Consider the following 17,614-nt stretch of genomic DNA (forward strand, 5'->3'; position numbering starts at 1 on the left):
GCTTCAAGAAAATTTAATATTCTTATATATTATTCTACACCAATTCTTCTTCTTCTTCTTCTTATTATTATTAATATTATCATTATTATTATTATTATTATTATTATTATAAATTAGTATAATAATAATAGTAATAATAATAATAATAATAATAATGATAATAATAATAATAGTAATAATAATAATTATAGTGATAATAATAGTAATAATAATGATAATAATAATAATAATAATAATAATAATAACTTATAATAATAATAATAATAATAATAAGAAGAAGAAGAAGAAGAACCCATAAGAATTTTCACACAGGCCAAAAATTCTCTTTGTCAACCTGCTGTGGTGTTCCTTAGAGTCTGAGTGACACTAAGTCTCCACAGATTTTTTGTACTCACCACCTATTTCGATAAACTTTGCAAATTATTTTACATTATCGAAATAGCCGTTTTTCATTATTTTTTTGGGGGTAGCTACCATTGGTGTTCACTGAGATTTGGGTGGTAATAAGCCTCTCCAAGCTCCCAGTCCCCTTCGCACTCATCTCGTGTATACCTGGTTAGTGTTTATCTCGTCAGTTTGTCCATCCTCCTTGACCATACTCATTTATTTTGTATCGCATCAGTTTATGACGACACTAACAACATACTGCAATTATTTTTATTATTGGAACTCACCAGAAGTTATCCCATCAGTTCTAACCAGTGTTTACCTACTGACACTAATAGGTTGGTACTTTGGAATCTGAGTGACAAGTCTCCCTAGATTTTATGCACTCTAAAACTCGTTCGATAAACATTGCTAATCGATCTTATTCGTAGAAATGGTTTCTAACATCTACAGACCTCAAAAATGAAAAATTAGTATTTCACTGCTTGTTGAATCCTCGAGAGAATATATGAAGGGATATATATATATATATATATATATATATATATATATATATATATATATATATATATATAAAATATTTTTTCAGAAACGAACGAGTAAGATGGACGTGTGGCTGGTGTAGAGACTGCGGAGTTTTGTTAATTTCATGGCAAACAAAATTAACAGTTAGAAAAAAAAAGAAACGGATATTGTTTGGAATGTAGTTGTATGAAAAAAATGCCGTCGGGTTTATATTTTTTATTTGTTCTTTGCGACGGTACTAGACAGCGAGAAAGATCTGAACTGTAACGGACAGTGTTCGACCCTAACGTGAGTGATCACGAAAAAAATAGTACTATGCATACATGCACGCTGGCTACTCTTCAGTCTCTCGGTCTTCACTTTTTCATGTATTGGCCGTGATTTTCACCTAGTTGATTATCTCTGGTCCTGTCTTCTTATCTAGATGAACAAAACAGAATGGAACCATGATGAGTTTCCAAAAGCTTGTGTTTTACAAAAAAATACTGAATAATCTTAACCTTAAAATAACTATTGTACCTCCTCTAAAACTTGGGTAACTGGTGGAAAATATGACATTTTTATTGCCAGTTTTATTTTATTTATTATGTATTAGTGTAATTTCATCAGTCAGTTAAGATTTATGATCTAAATCCTGAACTAGTTACACAAATTGGTATCGGAAACGAATATATTAGGTAGTTAAGTATGGAATCAATTACAGAGCACACCTGTTTTAATGTATACAAAATACACATTGTTTTCGTATTATTTGTATTCAAGGGTTTAGTTTTCAAAAGGTTTCATTCAACGTAACTTCCGAGCCTTTCCAAAAGTAGATAATCGTTCAGTTTGTCGGAGACGCCCATCCATGGGATTAATGGACTCATGATGTCACTTCCTCCAGTGATGTCACTTCCGGTATTGAGCACCGGTGCCCGGCACTCAGAGATTGGTACGCGACGAGGCAGGTCGTGTGCAAACGCCCACAGTTGAGGAATGGTATTGTCAACCTGTCTTTGCCTGTAATTTATGTGCATACATCTTCGTTTCCTAAAAATCCTGTGTTCCTTTAGTTTATTACAATTTAACCCCATAACAACTGGCAACGTCGGATTCGACTTTCACACGGGTTAACTCCACAAGAAAAGAAATGGAGGAACTTCTAATTGACTTCAAAAGAGATTCGGATTTACAAGCTAAGAATTCGGCTGTCAATTACGTTAAAATAAAGAAAACGAACACATGGCACAGTTATCGACTAGATTGTAAGTTAATCTTTTTGTCTCTATATTTAAATTGAAAAAAAAACTGTACGAAATGCATTTTGTAATGCTTAAAATTAATTCGATTGCTTATTGAAAGAAGACAGAAACAAAAGGGAAAAATGTTGACTCAAATTTCACCGCGCGAACAACTCTAATTTAACTGTCTACGGTTTATTGCTATGAAAATTTTAGCCTTTTTTTCAAATGAAGTGCAAAGTTTTTTTTTCCTTTGTCTTTTTTGCTGCTAACTTTATGTAATATTTTTACGTGAGATATATGGTTTTTCCCCTTTTCGTTTTACTTGGACTAAAAGAGAGGTACTTTTTTCATTGAGTGAAATTAAGTGGAATTTTCTGAAATATTCTATTTTTAATTGTCGGTTCTAAAGTGAAAAATCTTTTTTTCTTCCGCGTGGGACAACTCTCCCACACAGATACACATAAAAAGTCATTTTGGTTAACTTCCAGACAATTCACCAAGTATTTGTATTCTTTTGCAACTGTATTGTATCACAGTACATTTTTTGTTTGTTTTTGTTTCGTAAGAAAATTTTTATTGGCCACCCACATATTTACCAAGAAGTAGGGGGTATATTGCTCCCTCCTCCTATGCGCACACTCAAGGAAAGGACATTTTTAAAAATTATTTTATCTCTCTTCTCCAGTCGAAAACTGAAATAATTTTTTTCTCGAGCCATTTTTTGAAAAGCCATAGAACGGAACACAGGGACAACATTTTTGTTTTTTCCCAAAGTATAATATGGAACGCTATAGAAATGTTCAACTACCAACCGGAGTTAGTGTGGACGTTTGACGCTTTCTATCGGGGATATGAAGACCTATTCACCGTGGATTGTCAAGTGGAGCAACGCTATAAAACGTTCGCCTACTTTGAAGGAAATTAGAGAGCACAGAACATAGCAAGATTGTGGATTATATTCTCCCCAGGAAGACGAGTGAATTTGAATTTTCTGAAGCGGTAAAACTGTTATCCGAACTGTTCAGCCCGAATTCCACGCTATTTCATAGAAGATGGAATTGCTTTAACCTACAAAAAAGCGACGACGACGATTACCTGACCTTTGTGTACGTGGTAAATAAACACTGCGATGATTTCCGTCTATCTGACTAATCGGCAGATGACTTCAAGTGTTTAATTTTTGCGCAGGGTCTAGTCTCATCCAAAAACGCTGAGATTAGACAAGTTTTCTCTCTAGACTTGAGAGCGAACAGGGCCTAACCCTCCAGAAACTGACCGAGAATTGTCAACAGGTAGTCTGCGTAAGGAACAAATCGAGACACTTCCACGAGTAAGGCACAACATTCATTAGAAGGACGGCCTTCAAAACCGGAAAAATACTCACCCCGGAAAAGCAAAGATATGAGTAAGAAAACTCAGACTATACCTAATAAGTACCACCTAGTCACAGGACCCGGATCCCCTACAAGTCCGTGCTATCGCTGCGGCGGGGAACGTTGGCAGAGTAAACGTTTTTACAAAGATAAGTACTGCAACGAATGTGGCAGGAAGGTCCAAAAAGCGACCTAGTGCAGGAAGAACAAGGTCAAGAACAGCGTCCGACAGACTAGATTCGACTTGGAATTTGGATAAGAACCGGCGCTTATATATATATATATATATATATATATATATATATATATATATATATATATATATATATATATATTATTTATATAAGATTTTTTTTTATTTCGGTTTCGATCTAAGCTTATATAACCATATCATTAAGATATATGTTTTTATTTTGGAAATCGCAACATTATAATATGTAAAAATTGATAGAATATTAACTTTATAATAATATTCTATCGATTCTGGGCTTGACCTTTACTCCTGATCTTAAATGGAATACGTACATCAAATCTGTTGCCAAGGCCGCTGGAAAAATGGTCGGATCCTTCTATCGATCCAGTAGATATCTCACTGCTGATGCAATTCTCTATTTATATAAGAGCCAGATACGTCCAAGGATGGAATGCTGTTGCCACATATGGGCAGGAGCTACTAGAAAAGACTTGTCCTGCCTTGATAGGGTTCAAAATAGACTTTGTGGCCTGGTGGGAGATGTCCTTTTCTCTTCGCTGCAACCTCTATCTCACAGAAGAGATGTTGCGAGTTTGTCTCTGCTTTATCGTTATTTTCATGGAAAATGTTCGACTGAGCTTCAATCTATGGTCCCTCCTCGCCAAACTTTCACAAGAAACACTAGACTAGCTGAAAACATTATCAATAATTTTCCCCACTCTTTATCTGTGCCTAAACCTAAACATAGATTCCATGATCAAAGCTTTTTTCTTAGAACTGCACGCCGGTGGAATTGTCTTACGTTTTCCGGCTTTCCACCTGTCTATAATATGGTTGTCTTCAATTCCAACGTGAACAAGTTTCTGATGAGCCGTTCCACTTAAGTTAACAAATTAACCGAACTTCCATTACTATCGATTACTATATTGTCTTTTTGACTACTCTACACTCTTTAACCCTTATCCTTGAGTGGCTTATCCACCTTGATAAGTGGTGACGCCTATGTAATATATATATATATATATATATATATATATATATATATATATATATATATATATACGAACTCTGAAAAAATTAAAATATAATATTTTTGCGTACTTTACGACCGAGTGTTTTAGATAAATACTTTTGCAGTTTTAACAAAAGCGCTACAATAATATCAGAGCGTCTACATTTACACTGAACGTCTACAGAATGCCAACATCAAAATATTACATATTAATGAGTCCTCTGTAAAATTTCCACATGTCACGCTAGGTTCGATTAAATGTTTTTCTCTTGATTTAGAAGCACTTTATCACTGCCCCTATTGTAAGGTTTTAGTTAATATTCTAGCAAATAATTTAACATTCAAATCCTCCTTACGAAGCCCTAATAAACTGTTCGGCATATAGGCTCACTCTTTTTTCTTTAAATTTTTAATACTTTTTTATATTTTATATTTAGAGTTTTATTTAATTATTGTATTTATTTATTTATATCTGTAAATTGGCTTTATTTTTTGGCTTAATTCAAATGCAAATATAAATACAATGCCTAATTGAAAATTTTATCTGAACTTTTGAATGTGTCTGATATTGTTTTCTATTGCTCCATTTTTAAGGTTTACAATCTTTTAACATTGATGTTTGCATTACATCTTCACCACTAACAAGACACAGTGCCACATTGATTGGGAGAACAATTGCCAGGGAATAAGTTGCAGGGATAATATGTATTGAGTTGGGCAGCAAGATGTTTATTCACATTACATTTGAACTTCCGCATGTAATTACAGTTGGAAAAGCAAGAACACGGAATGGAATTCCAAAGTCTAGCAGTTCTGGAGAATAAACCATTAGAGAAAAAATGTTTTTTTACCATTCTGGGGTATCTACTGTGTAGGGCGGGACTTTGCTGCTTTCCGGTTTTTGTCGGGCGTATTTATATCGAGTGGGGTAGATGGGCTTGTAGTTCGTTGGAGGATCTACCAATAAAATATTTGTAAAGCAGGCAGAAAATGCAACATTTCGTCGATGGGACAGAGGTTTAAGATTAGATGACAGTTCAGGACCTATCAGGTTGGCGACTCTTTTATAAATCTTGTCCAGGAGTGAGAGACAAGTAGCAGATGCACCCACCTAAATGTGACAGTAATACTCCATACATGGGCGAAAAGTGGCCTTGTAGATATACAGGATATTTTCAGGCGGAAAGCACGGCAGAGAGAGCGAGCGAGAGAGAGACAGAGATTACCTTAATCGAAGCAGCCTTTGCAATGCTCTCGATGTATCTGTTAAAACTTATGTTTCTGTGAACGTTAAGTAATTTATCTTTAGCAATAGCTATTAGTAGTTTAGAAGGTTTCTTGTAATTATTAAAGGAAACGAGCTTAGTCTTTCCAGCATTGAACGTAACCATCATTATTGACCCCATCCCACTACAGACTGGAGGTATTAATTTAGGGTTTCCGTGCTTTGGATATGCGTTAATTCGTTTTTCCTTCATGCCTGTTATAGAGCGCGATGTCGTCAGCAAACATACCCATCTTAGAAAATATTTTTTCAGGGAGATAATTTATGAATATCAGGAAAAATAAAAGTCTAAAGATCGACCCCTGGGTTACTCCCGTATTTATATCATATTTTTATGATTTATGACTATCCAGCGCGTACGACCATCGAGGACGTCCGAGATCTTCTCTTATTTAAGAAAGAATTTAATTATGTTAAGCATTCGTCAAGTAATATCATAGGATCTGATTTTCATGAGAAGAATGTCGTTCCATACCCTGTCAAAACCTTAAATATATCTACGGCTACAGCCCTCCCCTCCACTGCCTTATTCAGTGCAGGTATATACATTCAGAGATTACAGTCAGAATATCTGCAGTAGAACGGGCTTGCCTAAATACATATTGATGGTCGGTCAGAAGTTTTGCAACTTTACGTTGTTGACTAGAGCTTGATTAATTATGGACTGGAATATTTTTGTGAGAAAAGAGGCAGGAGGTTAATTGGACGGTAATTTAATGGGTCAGTTTTTTCGCCTGAATTATTATAAACTGGTACCACATAAGCAGTTTTTTAACAGTCAGGAAAGCAAGATTCGTTAAGGCATTTGTTAAATAGTTTGAAGAGAACTGGAGCTTTTTTAATAATACAGCTGGACTGAGATCAGGTCCACATGCTCTTTAGGTGTTTATATTTTTTATTATATGTACTTTAGAAGGGGTGATTTTAGGATCATCTAGTGTGGTTCCTGTATGCAAAAGAAAACCAGGGAGGGAGTGGTTTATTATGTTTAAAATAGAAGTTGAGGCAAACTGACGAGCAAACATGTTAACTTTCCCAGTTGCTGTGAAAACAACCTCATGATACTTAAATAATGGAGAAATTGTTGATTGCCTTTTATTTATCTCTCATGTCTATTAGTATTCCATCGTTTACGCCGATATTTTAGTTTGTGTTTCTTCTTTTTTCTACCTATTTGGCAGCAATAACTTATCTTAAAAAAAATGAATGTACAAATTCTCCAATATAAGAATGTATTGCTCAGATCATCAGATGCATGCGTAATTTCTAATTTTTTCGTACGAATGGACTCATCCGGTTAATGATTGGACAATTATTAGAACAGGATATTTCTTATCCTACAATCCATTACGGATCTCTTTGTGCGTCGACATTATTAGACTATTATTTTAGTATCAGTGCGTTTAATTTTGGCCGCCTAAAAGTTTATACTTCTTATAAATTTTCTATTCGTACTCTTCATGCGTTTTGGATCGATATTTTCTACATTATTTTCTAGTATTTGTATTATTCTTAGTGTATTGTTGATATTTTTTCTGTCTTTTTAGGTAGCGATTTTCTTATTTGTTACCCTATTGGTGATATTTTTATTGTTTATAGTTTTGGAAAGGAAGGGATTCTTCTTGTTGTACCTTTCTCCTTATTCCTACATCCCAACATTTTTCCATGGCCATTTCCCCTTTACACCAGCTTACTTGATGTATTTACTATTTTATTACCCGTCCCATTTTTTTCTATGAAATACTATTTTGAACTCTACCACTTTTCGTTTTCAATTGCAGAACCCCGTCTCCTCTTAATTTTCTCATAACAGATAAAGGGATATTTGTAGACCCTTACATGCCGTCTAATGATTATATTTTAAGACCCAATATATCCGTCTCATAATATAAGGCACTCTTCGGACACCTTTCCTTCTCTCTTCCTACTATCTAACTCCTACCTTATGTATATATATATATATATATATGTATATATATATCCTATCTTATATATATATATATATATATATATATATATATATATATATATATCTGAAGAGAGCGAGAGAGAACAATAAAAAGGGACAAATCGGGTTATGTGTCAATAACACTTTGTGTTAATTTCGAGACTTCAAACAGAAAAAGTCTCGAAATAAAGACGAAACATTGATGAACACATAACTCAGTTAGTTTCTATTTATTTCTTCCATTTTGTCGGAATACTATTTTCATTATTCTCATCATATATATATATATATATATATATATATATATATATATATATATATATATATATAAGTAAGAAAAGCATTTCATCCAAGGCATGAAAGTTGTTAAACAAAATGTTTCTACTGTAGACTTTAAAAATAAAGGTACAAGATTCATTTTGAAATTTATTTATCTTCAAAGTGTACTTTTATAAATTGTACAAAGTAGCGTATAGAAATTTAATTTAAATTGAAACAAAAAAGTACCTTGGATTTATTTTATGTAATGTACATTCTGTTGCATTTAAAAAAAAATCATTGAAAATTTTATATCTATATAATTAATTGCTAGATGAAAGATAATGTTTTTAAATTGAATCGTTTACCTTTATTTTTAAAGTCTATAGTAAAAACATTTTGTTTAACAATTTTCATGCCTTGGATGAGATGATTTTCTAACTTGTATCTTATCTTTTTAAGATTATATTTTAAAACTCTCTTTCTCTCTATTTCAGTCTGTATTTCTTCTCACACCACAACTCATTTTAGAATCCCCCTCTTCATATTATTACAGGTCTGAATATTCTCTCTGTTTCAGTTTGTATTTCTCCTCACACCACAACTAATCTTTTGCAACACTCTTTTGTAATACAGGTCTGAATAATGAGAAAATCTTAATTTTTTAACAAAAACTTTAAAATAATTTAAAATAAACTTTTAGATTAAATTTTTTAAACTTCTTTCAGAATAGAAAATCTTTAAAATTTTATAAGGAACATATATCATATAGGTTTCATTAACAAATAATCAATACATAAAGAGAAAAATAGAGATGGAAATTTCAAAAGGAATATATAACTGGTTACGGTCAATAGTAGTCCTCGCCAGCGAAAGTCTTTGTTATTCTTATCCTATTATTATTATTATTATTTATAATATTTTGTGCCCTGCTCTTTCGCGCGGGGACTAATAACCTATTTATTATTCTATAACCTATTTATTATTCTTATACGTTTTTCTTGTAATATGATTATTTCGGGGTCAGTATTTTCGTATTTATGAGGATAATCTCACGATAAAGTTGCTTATTTTGTGTGTAATATATAGGAATGTTCAAACGTGTACTTCAAAGTTTTATAATTCCTCATATTAACATCCTAATTAACACAGTAAATATTAAATGTTTATATAGGAAGGAAGCTGAAATGTGATATTGAGGCTATGAAAATATAAACTGAGAAGATAATATACAGTTTAATGATTTTTAAACGTGCGTTAATTATGATCACGCCGAATATTAGTTGAGTTGTAAGTATTATAGTTACTTGAATAATGTGTTTTGTTGTAATATTAGTTATTTCGTTGATATTCGTTTGTTGTTTGGTAGTTTGGATTTACGGCATATCAACCCATGTTGGATAATTTTATACAAAAAGCGTACACACATTTGTCTGTGATGTTATTGTATTTTTTTGGTCTTTTTAACATAGTAAGGAGTGCGTGTATAATCCCCAAATCGATTTTTCACAATTGAATTCGATTTTGTGTCATACTTGAATGCTTGATATTCTTTTCATAACACTTAGAAACGATGTGAAAACATTTCCTAATGTTGTTTAGCTTTCTACAACCTATTTAGGGTATTTTACTGCTGAGTCTGGGAGTGGCGTCCATTTCTATTCATCAAATCCGCTTTTTCTGCCAAGTAGGTTTGAACAAAATCAGATCGTGTAACCAAATTGACTATATTTTTATGACATGATCAGCTGATGTTCCACATACTAGATCATTCTTAATATGTTTTTAAGAAAAAAATATTTTGCCAACAACATATATCGATTAATTGATAGAAACATTGAAGATTATACTGAATGGTGGACACCGAAAAAGTATACGTAAATTGAATGTTGCTTGACCATTGTTCAAAATTTAGAACTTAAACATCTGTTTCCTCGAACACCCGGAATGCTCAGAGGCAGGAGAATTTTTCTTAAGATTCAGCGATCGTGATTGCGTCCCAGCGACCCTAATACTTGGGATCTATCACTTTCAAGTCCTACTGGAACCTTTGCCCATGCTCGAATCCAGGATCTCAGGAAACTATATCTATATGTGTGAACAGGTAGATGCTGATGAAAGCGTCCAGCATGTTGTTGACCAGAAATTTCCTTACCATCAGAACAACGTTTTCCGTACTATTTTGTTTAAGAAAAAGGACCTCTTCAGCATGGACGGAAACCGTTACTGGTCTGTGCAGAAATCGCTAGACATCTACGACGCATGGGCAGAGTATCACGGCTTCGACCCAGTGGAATTCGGGCGCAACCTATTCGAGGTGTGCCATATGATCAGAGCGAAAAAAAAAACGGCTTCCACATCACTGGATCAAGCAACTCCGGCAAGTCCTACGTGCTACGCTCAGTAAGGAACGGGCTAATGAACTGCGGGAGGATGAGGTGCCAGGCGTCGGACAACTTCACGTTCGGCTCCTGCGTCGACAAAACTCTAATTTACACATACGAGATGTGGTTCACACCACAAAACGTGGAGGAGGGAAAGTGTATTTTAGAGGGCACGACGACGGTGGTCAACGTGAAGCACCAGGCGGAGCGCTACCTGGAGCGGACGCCTTGTCTTTCCACGTCAAACGACGACCCCTGGAGACACGTGCCACAGGAACGAGTAGCCATGCACAACAGAATGTTCCTGTATGAAACCAAGAGACCAATGCCGGAACTGAAGGGATGGGGTGTGCGTGAACTGAACCCCACCATGTGGCTCACGGTCTGGCGCCAATACGTCATGGACTACACCAACCAGACGTACCAGTTCCAGGAGGAGGAGGACGTGCAGAAACCAGCAGCATCCAAACATTTCATGGTGCAGGTATGATACTATAAGGCGCGGAAGCAGTTATTCAAGGACCTGATGGAAGGGGAGGAGGTGACCAACATCGACACCCCCGACGACTCCGACGTCGAAAACTGGATAGCCCAGCAATGCATAATCGACGAAACACAACCAACACAATACTGAAAGACACACGGCTGTAAGGCATACAAATGTCCACCTACAACACCCCGTCAGAGTCCAAGCAGACCGACATTCTCACAGGACACGCTCATCGAAGACACACCGTTATCAGGCGTAATCACTATCAGCAACTCAGAGACAGAGGAACCCGACGACGACGACGACGACTTCGTAACTCCTATTAAAAAAAACAAACATAAGTTACTTCATAACATTACGAAATAGACAAATAGACGGACGCGGGCCGACGACCCGACTCTTCCTCGAGTGTGAGGAGACGCTCAGCGACTCCGACTAAAAACTTTCTTACCAATAACGCTGAATCCCTGACGTTGTTTACATTTGTACATCTTCTAGAAAACCACTGACACTGATGTAAAATATAAATAAACTATATATATACACTAAACTCAAATCGTTATATTATTATTGAATCTTGGAATGATATGGTATTGGCATGATTCAATATTTCGTAGCATGTTTGATATTCTTTTTCAGATCGACCATCAGACCTGTGATCGTTAAAAATTTTACAATCGCCATCATCGAATCAGCGTCAGCGACGAAAGAAAGCATCACAAGTAGGTCAACAAAGTAGGTCAAGGTCACAAGTAAGTAGGTCACACAGACAAAACTATATAAGCAATGGCTATGATATTACGCCGTGGCACTTACCGCATCAGGGCTCGGACTCATGCACTGCAATTCTATTCTATTTAAAAAATATCAGGTAAAAAAAAAAAAACAGATGACGTGACTCCCATGATTAACGTTAATGATGGGGGTCACGTCATCTGTTTTGTTTATGCGTTTGTGGACTCTGAATCTCCGATTAGCTGCCGGATCTGAGGGCCGTCAAAATTGTCAGTTTTCAACTTCTTCGTTGTCAATTCTGGAAAACTCTAGCACATATAGGTGAAGAATCTACCATTTTTATCCAGAAGTTTGATGAACTGCGGTATTAAGCTGAACTTGTGTGCAGTGGTGGGAGGGGTATTACGCGTATGTCCATCAGATGGTTGTTTGTGAAGGACTTTTCTTTTTAATATATGTACCAAGTGGCTGCAATAAGTTTTCATATTTTTTGTGCCAACATTTAAAATTTTAATAGACTCTTCAAAACTTAGTATGTTATTGTTATATGTATTATAGGATGATTGATCAAATTTAATGATTTTTGATCCAAATGAACAACTACATTACAAATTGGAATACATCCTATTAAAGTCTGATTGTAACAGCTGGTGAATTAGAAATGCTATCTGGACATAAGATACTTCAGAAGAACGATATGCAACCAAACTCTGATTTAAACTTGGGCAAAATGTCGCAGACACGCACTGAATGATCCAGACTGTTTTATGCCATCTTGCATTAATCGATCATCAGTTTTCGAGTGGTATAAGTGATTCAAGGAAGGCAAGGAGTCTGTGAGAGATGAAGGGAAGCGTGCGAGGAGTAAGAAAGTCAAAACACCAAATAAATTTTGCCGAATAAAGAATGTCATTGATAAGGACCGTAGTGAGTCTATTGAGACAAGATGGGCACAATCAGATGCCAGTGTGAAAACTGTACACGTAATTACTCGCGGAGAACTGAAGATGCGGAAGATTTGCGCGAAGTTTGTCTCAAGGGTGCTTAGAGAAAATCAGACTATTTGACCCAAATTGGCATCCTCCCGACATCAAGATAGATCCTCGCCTTCGCTTTCATTCAGATCTTGCTCCCTGTGACTTTTGCGTATTCCCTAAGCTGAAAGAAAACCTTAGATGCTGTCGTCATCAGACAACTGAGGATATGAAAGCGCTGTGATTAGGGTCATTGACACGCTCACACACTAGGGCTTCTATGGAGGCCTTCCAGAAGTTGTTGGAACGGTACAACAAGTGCATTGCAGTTTGAGGTTTACTTTGGAGGGGACTATGTTTATATGGGTGTACTACTAATACAAATCTCTATACGACATAAGTCTGTAAACTTATTGAAGGAAGACCATATATAAGAAATTTGAACAACTATTGAAGTAATACATGCAAAGTTCTCCCCAGCCTGAGAGAAGAAACGTTTCAAGTGATAACGAAATAGGCGTTATTTCTATTACATTTGCTACGAATTCGTCATTCATACACCACTGGTTTCTTGAGAACAGCCTTACAACACCAATGCTTGCATATCCAGCCGGAACAGATCTCCCAGCAGCAAGGGTTGATTGAAAAGAAGCAAGGGAATCCAATAAAATAGGAAATGAGAAGAGAGTTTCGATATTTGCATGAATAAAATTAAATGTAAAAAGAATATTATGGAAATTGTAACAGATAAAACAACACACAAAACATGGTTGGAGAATAGAAATATAAAAGGAAATAAAAAGGATATTATATTTAAAAAATAAGTTGAACAGAAGTAAAGGATTTATATTTACAGTTGTAATTTGTGGTGAAAAAGTTTTATATCAGAAGATAATATTTAAATCTCACACGCGGCCTTCGAAGGAAAATGTTATTTCAAACTAAAGCGTGATCGACAACCGAAAATTATATTTTAATCGCAAGCTTGCAGACGGACCCAAAATGTTATTTCGAACTATGTCGTAACCGAAATACGAAAATGTTATTTCAACAAAAGTGTGACAGACAAACGAATATTCTATTTCAGTCGCAAGCTTGACGGACGGACCAAAATGTTATTTCGTACTTAGTCGTAATCGAAAATCGAAAATGTTATTTCAAACACAAACGCAGTCGATGAATGAAATATCTACTCAATTTCAAGCGTAAAAACGGACTAAAATGGTATTTTTTACTTAAGCGTAACTGACGAACACAATTGTTATATTACATTCAAGAGTGACGAACAAGAATGCTATTTAAAGCGCAAGTGTGACCGACGAACAGATACGTTATTTCAAACAATAGTGATTAACACATGCTAAAAATATCATAAAAAGAAGACGTTATTGAGTTAGAAACTGCTGACAAATGATGAACAAACATCTAATAATCAAATGAAAAAGCCAAACTACAAAACATACAATAAATCATGTTAGGTATAGTTTCAGATAACCGAACAACAGCCGAGCCTTACATTTTAATGTGACTTGGTTTCACATGAGGATTTTACGTAATAAAAATATAATAGTAAAGTGTGTTTATGGCAGTGCGTTTTGATTTAAATCTATGCCAAATTCACCGTGCATGCTAACAACTATACAGTAATCTAAATTGACTGACAAGTTTGCGTGTAGCTAAGCGTATTTTATGTTCGTATTCAATTTTGACAAACAAGTTTTTGTCAGATACTTAACCAACTAGATTAATGTTTAAAGATTTTTAAGTCACCACACACACACACACACACACACGCACGCACGCACACACGCACACACACGCACCCCCACACACACAACCCCCCATATATATATATATATATATATATATATATATATATATATATATATATATATATATATATATATATATATACCGTACTTTGGGTAATTGCGGCAAATCTGGGGGTAATTGCGCTAACTAAAAAGTACCTTTTATATGCGTGGTTGCCAAAAGAACACTTTTAGCTATTTGGCGCAATTACCTCGGACTTGGCAGAACTATCCCAAAATACGTTATATATATATATATATATATATATATATATATATATATATATATATATATATATATATATATATATATATATATTTATATATATATATATATAAATGTTTGGGCAGCTAATCTGAATCGGAGTGTGAATCTAAAAGATCGAAACTTGGGGGTATGGGAATCGAAAAAAAAAATCGTGCCTGTTTTTCGATTCCATAAACGATTTCTTTAATTACCTTTTTGAATTGATTTGGATTTAAAAGTATTCCCCTGCTGATAGTTATAACACAATTCATGCAAAAATCTATAGATCATCCCCGTAATTGTGGCTTTACCTTTCAGAAAATACATGCACATTTAACATAGGATTTTGCGGTAATATTGAAAAAATAACAATTTTATAGTTAAATAATTAAAGATTCATTAATCGGAATAAGAATATTTAACGCACACGGTTGTTCTTGCTATTAGTGCAACTTGTAGTGTTCTTGCTGTTCTTGTAGTGTTCTTGTAGTGGCTGATTTTTTTTTTTACACAGAGATCACCACTTATCAAGGCCCGGAAGCCACTCAGGGATAAGGGTTATTGCAAGTACATTACGTTAGTGAGGAGATTTGATGAAGTGTTTACTTAAGGGGGCGGTTCATTAGGAATTTGTTAACATTAGACTTGAAGACATCCAAGTTGTAGTCCGGAGGGAAGCAGGCAGACGGAACAGAGTTCCACAGGCGTGCAGTTCTAAGAAAGAAGCTTTGTTCATGAAATCCGCGTTTTGATTTAGGCACAGATATAGAGTGGGGGAAATTTTTCACAGTGGATTCAGCTAGACGGGTGTTTTTCGTGAAAGATTGGCGAGGGGGGACCAGGGATTGGAGTTCAGACGAGCACCTGCCATGAAAATAACGATAAAACAAGGATAGGCTTGCAACGTCTCTTCTGTGGGAGAGGGGTTGCAGGGTAGAGAAAAGGGCATCCCCCACTAAACCACAAAGTCTATTTTGTACTCTGTCAAGGCATGATAGGCTGTTTTTGGCAGCTCCTGCCCAGATATGGCAGCAGTATTCCATCCTTGGCCGTACTTGGCTTTTATATAGATAGAGAATTGCATCAGTAGTGAGATATCTTCTGGAGCGGTAGAAGGATCCCACCATCTTTCCAGCGACCTTAGCAACAGACTTGATGTACGTGTTCCATTTCAGATCAGGAGTAAAGGTCAAACCCAGAAGCTTGTGATACTTTACACCCACTTAAAAGTGTTAGTACTAGTAAGCCTGTCATTGTTGATAATACAATTGTATCGGAATCGTAATTGCATCGAATCGGTAAAAATATCAGAACCTTTCCACTAGTAATATATGCATGATAGGCTCTTCTCGATTTCGACGTATGACCTTCCCCCATAACAAATAAGTTGTTCGGAAATCCACAGAGATGATTTGTTTATAGTGGTGAAGGCTTTTTGTAGAACCAACCACGTATTTTGCTATTACTTATAATCTGAGTTGGTGGAGATGTAAATACGACCCAATCCCGTTGACACACCGTTTCCCGACTGATCGCCGAAGTTAAGCAACCGGATGTGTGACCATTTAGAAGGCTAGGCGCTCTATGTACCGCGCAGCGTCAGAGAAATTCCCATGCTGATATCTGGAAGCACAGTTATTACTGGGAGACATGCAACCCAAGTCCACTTAAGACATGCATCTAGGAGAAGGTAAGTCTGATGTAAAAACTAGCGTTGTACTGCATGTGTTATCTCGTAGCAGTCATCTTATATATATATATATATATATATATATATATATAAAACTACTTCATTTACTCACATAAAATTAATATACGAAAGTATAGATTTATGCGTAAACTTTAAGTATTTACTTCAAACGTGCTCAATACGTAGGTAGAGCTAGGTAGTAATTTCTAAAATATATATGGCGATTAAGCTACACTGAATATTCCGCGTTTCATCCACTCTAGGATTCGTCAGGCTTATGCGCGAATTCTGTGGTTGTTTCTCGTTTTTATATGGTCCTCTTCTGTTGAGGATTTTAGTTAGCCAATCAGCTTTCTAGTATCCACCGCACCCCTTCCTATCAGCCAATTGGCATGCATTTTATTGAACAAAGGATCTGTTTTAGAACTAGTATAGTGGTTTCAGGCACACCTTTTCCTCCTTTTTTTATATATATATAAATATACATATGTGTACATATATATATATATACATATATATATATACATATATGTGTGATCGTTTATGTATATTCCTGTTTATTGAATTTATTTATTTGTTTATTTTCTATTGTTTTTGTTAGTTTGTGATCACAGTTATTTGCTATTTCTCTTCTACAGTTTAATAGATTTTGGGGGCCTTTAAATTACAGGTTAGCAAATTTTTCATGCAGGCATAATTTACATGCGTCGTCTAAATGTCTACACGTTAAACTGTAGAAGAGAAATAGCAAATAACTGTGTTCACAAAATAAAACTTACTCTAGGATAGCGATACAAAATAGCTTTAAAACTAACAAAAATTTCTTATTTTAGATTTTGATCTATAAATTTAACATTTATCCATATAGATAAATTTTATATCTATATTAGATATAAGGTCTTATCGTCCTCCAATCCGGAAGTAAATCATTAGCAAGGTGTGTTCCAAGACTAGATGATGTAGCACCCCCTTCTAATTCAGAAGAATACCTTGAAAGTTTTGTAAAGTTATGAGGCTCTTTGGTTGTCTATAACTTTCTTCTTCATCAGTTGAAATCGAGGAGTAGGAAGCGTAAG

The sequence above is a fragment of the Euprymna scolopes genome, chromosome 5 (genome assembly GCF_053919585.1).
Source record: "Euprymna scolopes isolate OS-2025 chromosome 5, ASM5391958v1, whole genome shotgun sequence".
NCBI classification, from domain to species: Eukaryota; Metazoa; Mollusca; class Cephalopoda; order Sepiida; family Sepiolidae; genus Euprymna; species Euprymna scolopes.